The sequence below is a fragment of the Oncorhynchus mykiss genome, chromosome 5, assembly GCF_013265735.2.
Source record: "Oncorhynchus mykiss isolate Arlee chromosome 5, USDA_OmykA_1.1, whole genome shotgun sequence".
Taxonomy (NCBI): Eukaryota; Metazoa; Chordata; class Actinopteri; order Salmoniformes; family Salmonidae; genus Oncorhynchus; species Oncorhynchus mykiss.
The window spans coordinates 54,622,378-54,637,147 of NC_048569.1; the positions used below are offsets into that span (position 1 = coordinate 54,622,378).

At 43.0% G+C, this 14,770-nt stretch overlaps 1 pseudogene; it reads left to right on the forward strand.

The window, feature by feature from the left end:
- Nucleotides 1-1,312: 1,312 nt before the first annotated feature.
- LOC118964715 lies at nt 1,313-14,560 on the forward strand (annotated as a pseudogene).
- The last annotated feature ends 210 nt before the right edge of the window (nt 14,561-14,770 follow it).

Genomic DNA, 14,770 nt, shown 5'->3' on the forward strand with positions numbered 1-14,770 from the left:
TACTGGTATCTGTGCCTCGACTCAATCATGTCTCGGGGGGGCTACGAACAATTCCTTCAACCTCATGGCTTAGTTTTGGCTCTGACATGCACAGTCAAATATGGGACCTTATATAGACAGGTGTGTGCCTTTCCAAATCAATTGAATTTACCACAAGTGGACTCCAATCAAGTTGTAGAAACATCTCAAGGATAATCAATGGAAACAGGATGTACTTGAGATCAATTTCAAGTCTCATAGCAAAGAATCTGAATACTTATGTAAATAAGGTATTTCTGTTTTTCATTTGTAATACATTTGCAAAAATTTCTAAACCTGGTTTTGCTTTGTCATTATGGGGTATTGTGTATAGATTTTTTTTCATCCATTTTAGAATAAGGCTGTAATGTAACAAAATGTGGCGAAAGTCAAGGGGTCTGAATACTTCCCGAATGCACTGTAACTCAGTAAGTCAGGCAAACAATGTATAATGCTAACTCATATTAAGATGAGTGGAAGAAGCTGAGTGAGTCGTACTGCGTGATCATCGAGAGGCTTGAGGATTACCTACACATCAAAGACGAGAGCTGATAGACCTCAAACTGGTTTTCAGGAAACAGTAGCTCTCTGTGACTAAAGTGATGCATTCATCCCTATTTCTAGTCTTTCACGTCATGATATCGCGTCATCATAACATCACAGACATAATATGAGACTCATGCCCTGTCTCCATGTACATTTCATATTTCTAGACATATAATGTGTTTAACAAGTTCATTAAATGTGTTCTCCTTAATGAGTAATGAATTGGAATCTGCCTTTTTTGTAAAAATGATTCTATCCATTGGCCTTTCATACAGTGATTGTGCTGCATGGAGATATTTCATGGTGTTACCACATGGTGGAGCGCAAGTCACATCAAATACACATTATTGTCCTATTTTTCTTTTCTGATAAAATGCCTAGAGTGTGTCCAGTCCTGGGGTTTCAGGGGATCAGCAGTACAGATTTAGCCAGGTCACTGATCTGTTTGTGCTATCATGTCAACTCCTTGTCACTCATTGTCATGCCAAACACTCTGCTCGAACACTACAAGCGTCCCCTGGATGACTCCCCTTGCAATGAGTACTCCCAGCTCGGAGGAGATGAGTGGAGAAGAAGGGGGTCACTGGGATACTCTGTCATACTCACTGACTGGCTTATGTTCTCTATCTGATATTATACACTATATATACAAAAGGATGTGGACACCCCTTCAAAATAGTAGATTCAGCAATGTTAGCCACATAAAGAGCTGCTTGCAGGGGAGAAGTACTGTTATTGTGAAGTAGAAATGTATCGGAGCAACAACGGCTCAACTGTAAAGAGGTAGGCCACACAAGCTTACAGAGCGGGACTGCCGAGAGCTGAAGCACAAAATTGACTGTCCTCTGTTGCAACACTCAATACCAAGTTTCAAACTGCCTCTGGAAGCAACATAAGCACAAGAACTGTTCGTCGGGAGCTTCATGAAATGGGTTTCCATGGCCGAGCAGCCGCACACAAGCCTAAGATCACCATGCGCAATGCAAAATGTTAGCTGGAGTGGTGTAAAGCTCACTGCCATTGGACTCTGGAGCAGTGGAAACACGTTCTCTGGAGTTATGAATCACACTTCACCATTTGGCAGTCTGATGGACGAATCTGGGTTTGGCGGATGCCAGGAAATCGCTGCCCGAATGCATGCCAACTGTAAAGTTTGGTGGAGGAGGAATGATGGTATGGAGCTGTTTTTCATGTTAAGGGCTAGGCCCCTTCGTTCCAGTAAAGGGAAATCTTAACACTACAGCATACAATGACATTCTCAACTATTATGTGCAGGCCATTTCCTGTTTCAGCATAACAATGCCCTTGTGCACAAAGCAAGGTCCATACAGAAATGGTTTGTTGGGATTAGTGTGGAAGAACTTGACTGGCCTGGACAGAGCCCTGACCTTAACCCCAATTAATACCCATTTTGGAATGAGATGTTTGATGAGCATTTATTTTTTAGCAGACACTCTTATCCAGAGCCACTTAGTGACTCACAAGTAGTGAGTGCCTACATTTTAAAACGTATTTTTCATTCTGGTCCCCTGTGGGAATCGAACCCACAAACCTGGCTTGCAAGCAGCATGCGCTACCAACTGAGCCACACTGAAACAGGTGACCACATATTTTTGGTCATGGAGTGTATATACTGTATATCTAATGCTATACTCAGCAAAAAAAGAAACGTCCCTTTTTCAGGACCCTGTCTTCAAAGATAATTAGTTAAAAATCCAAATAACGTCACAGATCTTCATTATGAAGGGTTTTAACACTGTTTCCCATGCTTGTTCAATGAACCATAAACAATTAATGAACATGCACCTGTGGAACGGTCGTTAAGACACTAACAGCTTACAGACGGTAGGCAATTAAGGTCACAGTTATGAAAACTTAAGACACTAAAGAGGCCTTTCTACTGACTCTGAAAAACACCAAAAGAAAGATGCACAGGGTCCCTGCTCATCTGTGTGAACGTGCCTTAGGCATCCTGCAAGGAGGCATGAGGACTGCAGATGTGACCAGGGAGACAGGACAGCACTACAGGGAGACAGGACGGACAGCTGATCATCCTCGCAGTGGCAGACCACTTGTAACAACACCTGCACAGGATTGGTACATCCGAACATCACACCTGCGGGACAGGTACAGGATGGCAACAACAACTGCCCGAGTTACACCAGGAAAGCACAATTCCTCCATCAGTGCTCAGATTGTGCTCAGAGAGACGCTGGACTGAGGTGAGGCCTGTTCTAAAGCAGGTCCTCAGCAGACATCACCGGCAACAATGTCGCCTATGGGCACGAACCCACCGTCGCTGGACCAGACAGGACTGGCAAAAAGTGCTCTTCACTGATGAGTCGCGGTTTTGTCTCACCAGGGGTGATTGTCCGATTCGCGTTTATCGTCAAAGGAATGAGCGTTACACTGAGGTCTGTAGTCTGGAGCGGGATGAATTTGGAAGTGGAGGGTCCGTCATGGTCTGGGGCGGTGTGTCACAGCATCATCGGACTGAGCTTGTTGTCATTGGAGGCAATCTCAACGCTGTGCGTTACAGGGAAGACATCCTTCTCCCTCATGTGGTACCCTTCCTGCAGTCTCACCTGACATGACCCTCCAGCATGACAATGCCACCAACCATACTGCTCGTCCTGTGCGTGATTTCCTGCAAGACAGGAATGTCAGTGTTCTGCCATAGCCAGTGAAGAGCCTGGATCTCAATCCCATTGAGCGCGTCTGGGACCTGTTGGATAGTAAGGTGAGGGCCAGGGCCATTCCCCCCAGAAATGTCCAGGAACTTGCAGGTGTCTTGGTGGAAGAGTGGGGTAACATCTCACAGCAAGAACTGGCAAATCTGGTGCAGTCCATGAGGATGAAATGCACTGCAGTACTTAATGCAGCTGGTGGCCACACCAGACTGTTACTTTTGATTTTGACCCCCGCCCTTTGTTCAGGGACACATTATTCAATTTCTGTTAGTCACATGTCTGTGGAACTTGTTCAGTTTATGTCTCAGTTGTTGAATCTTGTTTTTCAAATATTTATCATACAAATATTTACACATGTTAAGTTTGCTGAAAATAAACACAGTTGACAGTGAGATGTTTCTTTTTTTGCTGAGTTTACATATCTGTTGTAAAGGAGAGGATGTTGCCTATTAACATGATTAATGTTTAAGTCTAAGATAACACCTTACCAAGAGTACTGATACAACAGAAGTAAATATGTCATTTTCTAAAAAAGGAATAGATGTTGAGCTAGCTTGGTCAGTCTGTTTCTGCTCTCTTGACATCTCCTTGTGATAGCACAGACAAATCTGGGATCAGGCTAATGTTGAGCATGGTTTGAGCAGAAAACATGGGTGTTTCAGTGAACATCCTGTTTATCTTGTCACTACTCTTTCAGATTGGTCCTACGTGTCTGTGCTGTCCCCCCCTGGGCAAGATCAAAAGCATGACTAAAAGTACCCCAGCACTTCAACTGATACACACACACATATACACATGCACATACACACACGCTGCGTAATCCATCATCCCAGCAGCACTTCACATCCCTGTCAGCTGACAATGACGCACTCACCGGTTCACTGGTTACTGTTGCTATGGGACTTATTACAGAGTGTCTCCTAAATAAAATAATATGGTACTTGATAGCAAACAACAAGCCAATGTGAAACTCCCTGGTTACTTTATTTAACTAGGCACGTCAGTTAAGAACAAATTCTTATTTACAATGACAGCCTACCCCTGCCAAACCCAGACAATGCTGGGTCAATTGCACACCAACCTATTGGACTCACAATCACAGCTAGATGTGATACAGCATGGATTCAATCCAGGGACTGTAGTGATGCCTCAAGAACTGAGATGCAGTGCCTTAGGCCTCTGCGCCACTCAGGAGCCCACTGTTGCTATGTCACTCATTAGAGTGTTTCTCCTAATTATTGTATGGTAGTCAATATAGTAAACACCAAGCTAAACACTCAGGGGCTCCCGAGTGGCGCAGTGGTCTAAGGCACTGCATCTCTGTGCTTGAGGTGTCACTACTGACACCCAGGTTTGAGTCAAGGTGGTCCTTAGTGGGTAAACTTTATCATCAAAGTCTGGCATTCTCTGGATTTATGGTGCTTTCAAGGTCAAATCATGATGATGTCAGTGAACTTCAGGTCAGAGCTCTATAGAGAGGCCTGACTTGCAATTCCAAATTGGGTGACTGTTTAAAATGTATTTTCACAATCGGAGCTTGTTTTTTTCCAAGTTCCCAGTTGTCTTGAACTCACTGAAGTCTGAGATTTCCCAGTTCCAAGTATCCAGTTGTTTTGAGCACGGCAGAAGTCATGCTGGATTGAAAACATGGCCTATGTTGAATATTTATCCTTTTAAGCTTGAAGGAGACCCTTAAACCCAGACTTGGACCACACACCCACTCCACTGAATAGCAGGCTAGTGATTGCTTTGCAATGCTTGCAGTTAGCCAGTAATTCCTTCCAAACCAGTCATTGTTAAATTGCCGATTTCCAACATGTTGTGTCATTTTTTCGTCCAATGGCCGATGAACACTGATACATTTTATCTATAATTTCTCTTAATTCCAAGATTGAAAAGGATTTGCCAGTAGATTGTCAAGAGTGTGCAAAGCTGTCATCAAGGCAACGGTTGGCTTCTTTGAAAAATTTCAAATATAAAATACATTTTGATTTGTTTAACACTTTTTTAGTTACTACATGATTCCATACAGTATGTGTTATTTCATAGTTTTGATGCCTTCACTATTACTCTACAATGTAGAAAATAGTAAAAATTAAGAAAAACCATTGAATGAGTAGGCATGTCCAAACTGTTGACTGGTACTGTACATATTGGGGTGGTACGCTAAAAAAGCACATTTTAACCATAGTAATCAGGAGCACAACTTTGGTTTTAGAAGTGGGGGGGCATTTAAATATACAGTTGAAGTCGGTAGTTTACATACACTTAGGTTGGAGTCATTAAAACTAGTTTTTCAACTACTCAACAAATTTCTTGGCAACAAACTATAGTTTTTGTGCATGACACAAGTCATTTTTCCAACAATTGTTTACAGACAGATTAGTTGACTTATTATTCACTGTATCACAATTCCATTGGGTCAGAAGTTTACATACACTAAGTTGACTGTGCCTTTAAAAAGCTTGGAAAATTCCAGGAAATTGAATTGAAATACATCCACAGGTACACCTCCAATTGACTCAAATGATGTCAATTAGCCTATCAGAAGCTTCTAAAGCCATGACATAATTTGAGACAATTGGAGGTGTACCTGTGGATGTATTTCAAGGCCTACCTTCAAAGTCAGTGCCTCTTTGCTTGACATCATGGGAAAATCTAAAGAAATCAGGCAAGACCTCAGAAAAATAATTGTAGACCTCCACAAGTTTGGTTCATCCATGGGAGCTTTTTCCAAATGCCTGAAGGTACCACGTTCATCTGTACAAACAATAGTATGCAAGTATAAACACCATGGGACCATGCAGCCATCACACCGCTCAGGAAGGAGAGGCATTCTGTCTCCTAGAGATGAACGTATTTTGGTGCGAAAAGTGCAAAACAATCCCAGAACAACAGCAAAGGACCTTGTGAAGATGCTGAAGGAAATGGATACAAAAGTATCTATATCCACAGTAAAATGAGTCCTATATCGACATAACCTGAAAGGCCGCTCAGCAAGGAAGAAGCCACTGCTCCAAAACTGCCATAAAAAAGCCAGACTACGGTTTACAACTGCACATGGGGACAAAGATCGTACTTTTTTTTATAAATGTCCTCTGGTCTTATGAAACAAAAATAGAACTGTTTGGCCATAATGACCATCGTTATGTTAGGAGGCAAAAGGGGGAGGCTTGCAAGCCAAAGAACACCAAACCAACTATGACGCATGAGGGTGGCAGCATCATGTTGTGGGGGTGCTTTGCTGCAGGAGGGACTGGTGCACTTCACAAAATACAGTGCCTTGCGAAAGTATTCGGCCCCCTTGAACTTTGCAACCTTTTGCCACATTTCAGGCTTCAAACATGAAGATATAAAACTGTATTTTTTTGTGAAGAATCATGAATAAGTGGGACACAATCATGAAGTGGAACGACATTTATTGGATATTTCAAACTTTTTTAACAAATCAAAAACTGAAAAATTGGGCGTGCAGAATTATTCAGCCCCTTTACTTTCAGTGCAGCAAACTCTCTCCAGAAGTTCAGTGAGGATCTCTGAATGATCCAATGTTGACCTAAATGACTAATGATGATAAATACAATCCACCTGTGTGTAATCAAGTCTCCGTATAAATGCACCTGCACTGTGACAGTCTCAGAGGTCCGTTAAAAGTGCAGAGAGCATCATGAAGAACAAGGAACACACCAGGCAGGTCCGAGATACTGTTGTGAAGAAGTTTAAAGCCGGATTTGGATACAAAAAGATTTCCCAAGCTTTAAACATCCCAAGGAGCACTGTGCAAGCGATAATATTGAAATGGAAGGAGTATCAGACCACTGCAAATCTACAAAGACCTGGCCGCCCCTCTAAACTTTCAGCTCATACAAGGAGAAGACTGATCAGAGATGCAGCCAAGAGGCCCATGATCACTCTGGATGAACTGCAGAGATCTACAGCTGAGGTGGGAGACTCTGTCCATAGGACAACAATCAGTCGTATATTGCACAAATCTGGCCTTTATGGAAGAGTGGCAAGAAGAAAGCCATTTCTTAAAGATATCCATAAAAAGTGTCGTTTAAAGTTTGCCACAAGCCACCTGGGAGACACACAAAACATGTGGAAGAAGGTGCTCTGGTCAGATGAAACCAAAATTGAACTTTTTGGCAACAATGCAAAACGTTATGTTTGGCGTAAAAGCAACACAGCTCATCACCCTGAACACACCATGCCCACTGTCAAACATGGTGGTGGCAGCATCATGGTTTGGGCCTGCTTTTCTTCAGCAGGGACAGGGAAGATGGTTAAAATTGATGGGAAGATGGATGGAGCCAAATACAGGACCATTCTAGAAGAAAACCTGATGGAGTCTGCAAAAGACTTGAGACTGGGACGGAGATTTGTCTTCCAACAAGACAATGATCCAAAACATAAAGCAAAATCTACAATGGAATGGTTCAAAAATAAACATATCCAGGTGTTAGAATGGCCAAGTCAAAGTCCAGACCTGAATCCAATCGAGAATCTGTGGAAAGAACTGAAAACTGCTGTTCACAAATGCTCTCCATCCAACCTCACTGAGCTCGAGCTGTTTTGCAAGGAGGGATGGGAAAAAATGTCAGTCTCTCGATGTGCAAAACTGATAGAGACATACCCCAAGCGACTTACAGCTGTAATCGCAGCAAAAGGTGGCGCTACAAAGTATTAACTTAAGGGGGCTGAATAATTTTGCACGCCCAATTTTTCAGTTTTTGATTTGTTAAAAAAGTTTGAAATATCCAATAAATGTCGTTCCACTTCATGATTGTGTCCCACTTGTTGTTGATTCTTCACAAAAAAATACAGTTTTATATCTTTACGTTTGAAGCCTGAAATGTGGCAAAAGTTCGCAAAGTTCAAGGGGGCCGAATACTTTCGCAAGGCACTGTAGATGGCAGGAAAATCATGTGGATATATTGAAGCAACATCTCAAGACATCAGTTAAGTTAAGGCTTGGTTGCAAATGGGTCTTCCAAATGGACAATGACCCCAAGCAGACTTCCAAAGTTGTGGCAAAAAGGACAACAAAGTCAAGGTATTGGAGTGGCCATCACAAAGCCCTGACCTCAATCTTATAGAAAATTTGTAGGCAGAACTGAAAAAGCGTGTGTGAGCAAGGAGGCCTACAAACCTGACTCAGTTACACCAGCTCTGTCAGGAAGAATGGGCCAAAATTCACCCAACTTATTGTGGGAAGCTTGTGGAAGGCTACCAGAAACGTTTGACCCAAGTTAAACAATTTAAAGGCAATGCTACCAATACTAATTGAGTGTATGTAAACTTCTGACCCACTGGGAATGTGATAAAATAAAAAAAAGCTGAAATAAATCATTCTCTCCACTATTATTCTGACATTTCACATTCTTAAAATAAAGTGGTGATCCTAACTGACCTAAGACAGGGCATTTTTACTAGGATTAAATGTCAGGAATTGTAAAAAAAAAACTGAGTTTAAATGTATTTGGCTAAAGTATATGTAAACTTCCGACTTCAACTGTATATTCTCTTCAAAACTGAAGATGGTGCCCAGAACATCCCAGGTACTCTGTGGCCCATTGTTCCCTGGACTTGGGATTTATCCTGTTCCTCTGTATCTCCCTTGGACTGCTTCTCTTTCACTGGTGGTCCTGCTCCATCAACTGGCTTGGGGACTATGTTGGTCCTGTGCCACATTGGCTGTGGCTGGCTGGAGGAGGCAGTACAGAGGCCCAACACCAAAGGGCACCACCCCTACGATGCCTTTGTGTTTTATAAAGTGGGAGAGACGAGCGCTGGGTGGTGGAACAGCTGCTGCCTGGCCTGGAGCAGAGCGGGCCTCCATTCCTGCGTCTCTAACTGCACAGCAGGGACTTCCAGCTGGGGAAGGACATTGTGAACAACATCACAGACAGCCACTACAGCAGCCACCACACGCTGTGTGTGATGAGTCATCACTACCTGCACAGTAACGGATGCTCCCTTGAGCTGTGACTGGCCACCCTGCGTCTGCTGGTGGAGCACAGTGTAACGATTGTCGTCGGGAGAAGGAGAAGAGGACCAAGATGCAGCGTGGTAAGTATTCATAATACTTTTAATAAATATGAATATTTGAATAAAAAAACAACAACACGACAAACGAACAGTTCTGCAAGGTGCAATACACATAAAACAGAAAACAACTGCCCACAACCCATAGTGGGAAAACAGGCTGCCTAAGTATGGTTCTCAATCCGAGACAACGATTGACAGCTGCCTCTGATTGGGAACCATACCAGGCCAAACACATAGAAATCTAACACACAGAACAAAACATAAAATGCCCACCCCAACTCACGCCCTGACCAAACTAAAATAGAGACATAAAAAAGGAACTAAGGTCAGGACGTGACACACAGGGACATTCTCATCCTGGTCTTCCTGTAGGACATCCCCCCCTAGCCAGCTGTCTACCCAAGACTGCCTGACTAGGCTGGTCAAGACTAGAACCTACATGGACTGGTCCCAGGACCCAGACCTGCAGCCTACCTTTAAGGACCGCCAGTGGACCAAACAGGCTCCTCCTGAACCAGGCCCCAGATAGTAACACAACACACAGATGCACGATTATCAACAGCATTATTCAGGGCCGGATTAATGCAGGGTCTTACCAGGGCTGAAACACTTGTGTCTAGGCTTGTACGGGGCTGAAGAGGCAGAAAAATAATACAGTAAAAAATATATAGAATAATACAAATAAAGGAAATATGCACTGTATACAGTACCAGTCAAAAGTTTGGACACATCTACTCATTCAACATTGTAGAATAATAGTGATGACATCAAAACTTTGAAATAACACATATGGAATCATGTAGTAACCAAAACAATGTTAAACCAATCAAAATATATTTTATATTTGAGATTCTTCAAAGTAGCGACCCTTTGCCTTTGACGACAGCTTTGCACACTCTTGGCATTCTCTCAACCAGCTTCATGAGGTAGTAACCTGGAATCCATTTCAATTAACAGGTGTGCCTTGTTAAAAGTAAATCTGTGGAATTCTTTCCTTCTTAATGCGTTTTAGCCAATCAGTTGTGTTGTGACAAAGTAGGGGCAGTATACAGAAGATAGTAAAAGATCAAGTTCATATTATGGCAAAGAAAAACGGCAGTCCATCATTACGTTAAGACATGAAGGTCACTTAATACGGAACATTTCAAGAACTTTGAAAGTTTCTATAAGTACAGTTGCAAAAAACATCAAGCACTATGATGAAACTGGCTCTCATGAAGACCGCCACAGGAGAGGAAAACTCAGAGTTACCTCTGCTGCAGAGGACGTACATTAGAGTTACCAGCCTCAGAATTTGCAGCCCAAATAAATACTTCACAGAGTTCAAGTAACAGACACATCTCAACATCAACTGTTCAGCGGAGACTGTGTGAATCAGGCCTTCATCGTCGAAATTCTGCAAAGAAACCACTATTAATGGACACCAATAATAAGAAGAGACTTGCTTGGGCCAGGAAAAATTAGCAATGGACATTAGACTGGTGGAAATCTGTCCTTTGGTCTGATGAGTCCAAATGTACGATTTTTGGTTTGTGAGACTCAGAGTAGGTGAACAGATGATGAGGCATGGAGGAGTAGGTGTGATGGTGTGGGGGTGCTTTGCTGGTGACACTGTCTGTGATTTATTTAGAATTCAAGGCACACTTAACCAGTATGGCTACCACAGAATTCTGTAGGGATACGCCATCCCATCTGGTTTGCGCTTAGTGGGACTATCATTTGTTTTTCTACAGGACAATGACCCAACACACCTCCAGGCTGTGTAAGGGCTATTTGACCAAGAAGGAGAGTGATGGAGTACTGCATCAGATGACCTGGCCTCCACAATCACCCGACCTCAACCCAATTGAGATGGTTTGGGATTATTGGACCGCAGAGTGAAGGAAAAGCAGCCAACAAGTGCTCAACATATGTGGGAACTCCTTCAAGACTGTTGATAAAGCATTCTAGGAGAAGCTGGTTGAGAGAATGCCAAGAGTGTGCAAAGCTGTCATCAAGGCAAAGGGTGGCTACCTTTTTAGTTACTACATGATTATATATGTGTTATTTCATAGTTTTGATGTCTTCACTACTATTCTACAATGTAGAAATTTGTAAAGAATAATTAAAAAACCCTTGAATGAGTAGGTGTGTCTAAACTTTTTGACTGGTACTGTATATATACAAAACATATATTGCCTCTTAATATTGCACAATCTGTGTGTCGCTTCATTGGCCTGGGCTATTGTTTGTTTGAATTCAAGACCAGATTGATCTCGGTTTGTCAGTATCAGAGTAGCCACTCATTTCGGTCATGTGTTATGGTATTAAACAAGATTCAGCTACTGTCTTCTGTTATGGAAAAGGGCGAAGAATTGCATGAAATGCGTTTTTAAAAGGCCGATTTTTTTCGGGCCCTGCAACAACAATAAAAAACTTGTGGAAATCCTAAAACGCCTCTTCTCATCTGTAGCCTATGCCACATGGCAATGATGATTATGGCTTTATCATAAAGAGGCTTTTTCTTCAGCAGTAAATTTACCACACATCCAATCGCATCTTGGTGCACGAAGGGGGGGGGGATACCTGTAAGAGATACCTGTACCACAAATAAGGGATACCTGTACCACAAATGGGGCTAGCAATGAAGAACAAAGTACTTCATAGTGCCTGGCTGGAAACCTGTGTATCATGATAAAGGTAGGCTATGCATTATAAATCCACAATGAATACTGTCTGCCTCCAAAGCAACTGTTTCAAGTATCATTTCTTGGTACTGTCTCTACGTCAGTCTTTCCCATCATTGATCTATACTAAGTGTTACTCTGCGTCTAGATGAAGTCTAACAGTCTCTGAGCTAGCTCATTGATCTACTGCTGTGTAAAGTGGTATCAGTTGATTGGCAGGGCCAGGGAGCATCGATCTGTGTTGCTAAGTGTTGCTGTTGCTCCTCTAATAATGTGCAATGATGTGTCAATGGACAGGATCATCGACCAAGCTCATCATCGCCATTGACTCGGCCAAGGGCATGGAGTGCCTGCACAACCTCACCCTAGCCCATCATCCACAGGGACCACAACAAGTCAATGTGGAAGGTGGGGGTCACTGTGTGTGTGTGGGGTGTGTGTGTGTGTGTGTCACATTTAGTAGCATTGGTAGTAAGGTTGAATTGTGACTATGAAATGAAATGTTGTGAGTTATTCTACTTATGATGATACAGTATTTGCCATTTCTAGTCATATTCTACTCGATGAGGATGGACATGACGTGGTGGTCAACTTTGGAGGTAAGCAGTTACAACAAACCTTTACAGTATAATGAAGACAGATCACCATAAAATAGCTATTTCCTGTAGTTAATTAGTCATTGACATCACTAACGTCATTATCAAGATCATGAACCCTTTTGTTCTCTCATCAGAATCCAAGTTCCTGTCACCTGAGGTTGTGGACAATATGACCAAGCAGCCCGGGGTTAGTCCAACTTCCTTATTCACCATACTATAAATGACTTCATAATGTGAATTAGGACCTGGAGGAAACTGCACTCAGGCAGAATGGGTCTATCACCATTGGGGATAGTGCTAGTTCTGTGGTTTTCAGCTCAGATGCTGTGTGTGTGTGTGTGTTATGCTTCCTGGGGTGAAGCCTTCGCTGAAGAACAATTTGTCCTCGGTAGCCAGAGTGTTTGTGCTGGTAATTGAACCTGCGCTGGATGGCCCCAGAGACATTCACTCAGTGTACTCACTACACTGTCAACGCAGACATGTTCAGCTTTGCCCTGTGTCTGTGGGAGCTGCTCACTGGAGAGATTCCCTTTTCCCACCTGAAACCTGGTAATCCCTGCATGAATACAAACACACCAATCTGAAACTGTATTGGGAGAACGTGAAGCAATATGAGTAAGTATTGAATTGTTCCAAACATGTTATGTAAACTCAGCAAAAAAAGAAACGTCCTCTCACTGTCAACTGCATATATTTTCAGCAAACTTAACATGCGTAAGTATTTGTATGAACATAACAAGATTCAACAACTGAGACAGAAACTGAACAAGTTCCACAGACATGTGACTAACAGAAATGGAATAATGTGTCCCTGAACAAAGGGGGGTCAATATCAAAAGTAACCGTCAGTATCTGGTGTGGCCCCCAGCTGCATTAAGTACTGCAGTGCATCTCCTCCTCATGTACTGCACCAGATTTGCCAGTTCTTGCTGTGAGATGTTACCCTACTCTTCCACCAAGGCACCTGCAAGTTCCCGGACATTTCTGGAGGGAATGGCCCTAGCCCTCACCCTCCGATCCAACAGGTCTCAGACATGCTCAATGGGATTGAGATCCGGGCTCTTCGCTGGCCATGGCAGAACACTGACATTCCTGTCTTGCAGGAAATCACACACAGAACGAGCAGTATGGCTGGGGGCATTATCATGCTGGGGGGTCATGTCAGGATGAGTTCGGTGGGTTCGTGCCCATAGGCGACTTTGTTGCCGGTGATGTCTGGTGAGGACCTGCCTTACAACAAGCCTACAAGCCCTCAGCCCAGCCTCTCTCAGCCTATTGCGGACAGTCTGAGCACTGGTGGAGGGCTTGTGCGTTCCTGGTGTAACTAGGGCAGTTGTTGTTGCCATCCTGTACCTGTCCTGCAGGTGTGATGTTCGGATGTACCGATCCTGTGCAGGTGCTGGTACACATGGACTGCCACTGCGAGGACGATCAACTGTCCGTCCTGTCTCCCTGTAGTGCTATCTTAGGCATCTCACAGTAGCGACATTGCAATTTATTGCCCTGGCCACATCTGCAGTACTCATGCCTCCTTGCAGCATGCCTAAGGCATGTTCATACAGATGAGCAGGGACCCTGGGCATCTTTCTTTTGGTGTTTTTTTTTTTTTCTTTTGGAGTCCTCTTTAGTGTCCTAAGTTTTCATAACTGTGAGCTTAATTGCCTACCGTCTGTAAGCTGTTAGTGTCTTAATGACCGTTCTACAGGTGCATGCTCATTAATTGTTTTTACGGTTCATTGAACAAGCATGGGAAACAGTGTTTAAACCCTTTACAATGAAGATCTGTGAAGTTATTTGGATTTTTAGGAATTCTCTTTGAATGACAGGGTCCTGAAAAAGGGACGTTTCTTTTTTTGCTGTTTTTTTATGCTGGAATGTATTTAGAATGATTCCTATCCTCATCACAGCTGCAGACATGGCCTACCACCACATCCGGCCTCCTATTGGCTACTCGATCCACAAACCCATCTCTGCCATGCTAATGAGGGGCTGAAACGACTGTCCAGAGGTCAGTGTCCTCTTACAATATATAGCCCCTTGATTTCAGAGAGTGTGAAATGACACAAATTCATGTGAGCTTAGTTCATGTGCTAAGTATGCTATGTTCATATGAGCTTAGTGCAAATTATGCTACATTCAGATTAACTGAAAAAATATTTGTATAGGTGCTGTGAACTGTGTTGTTTTACAGGGTCAGCCATAG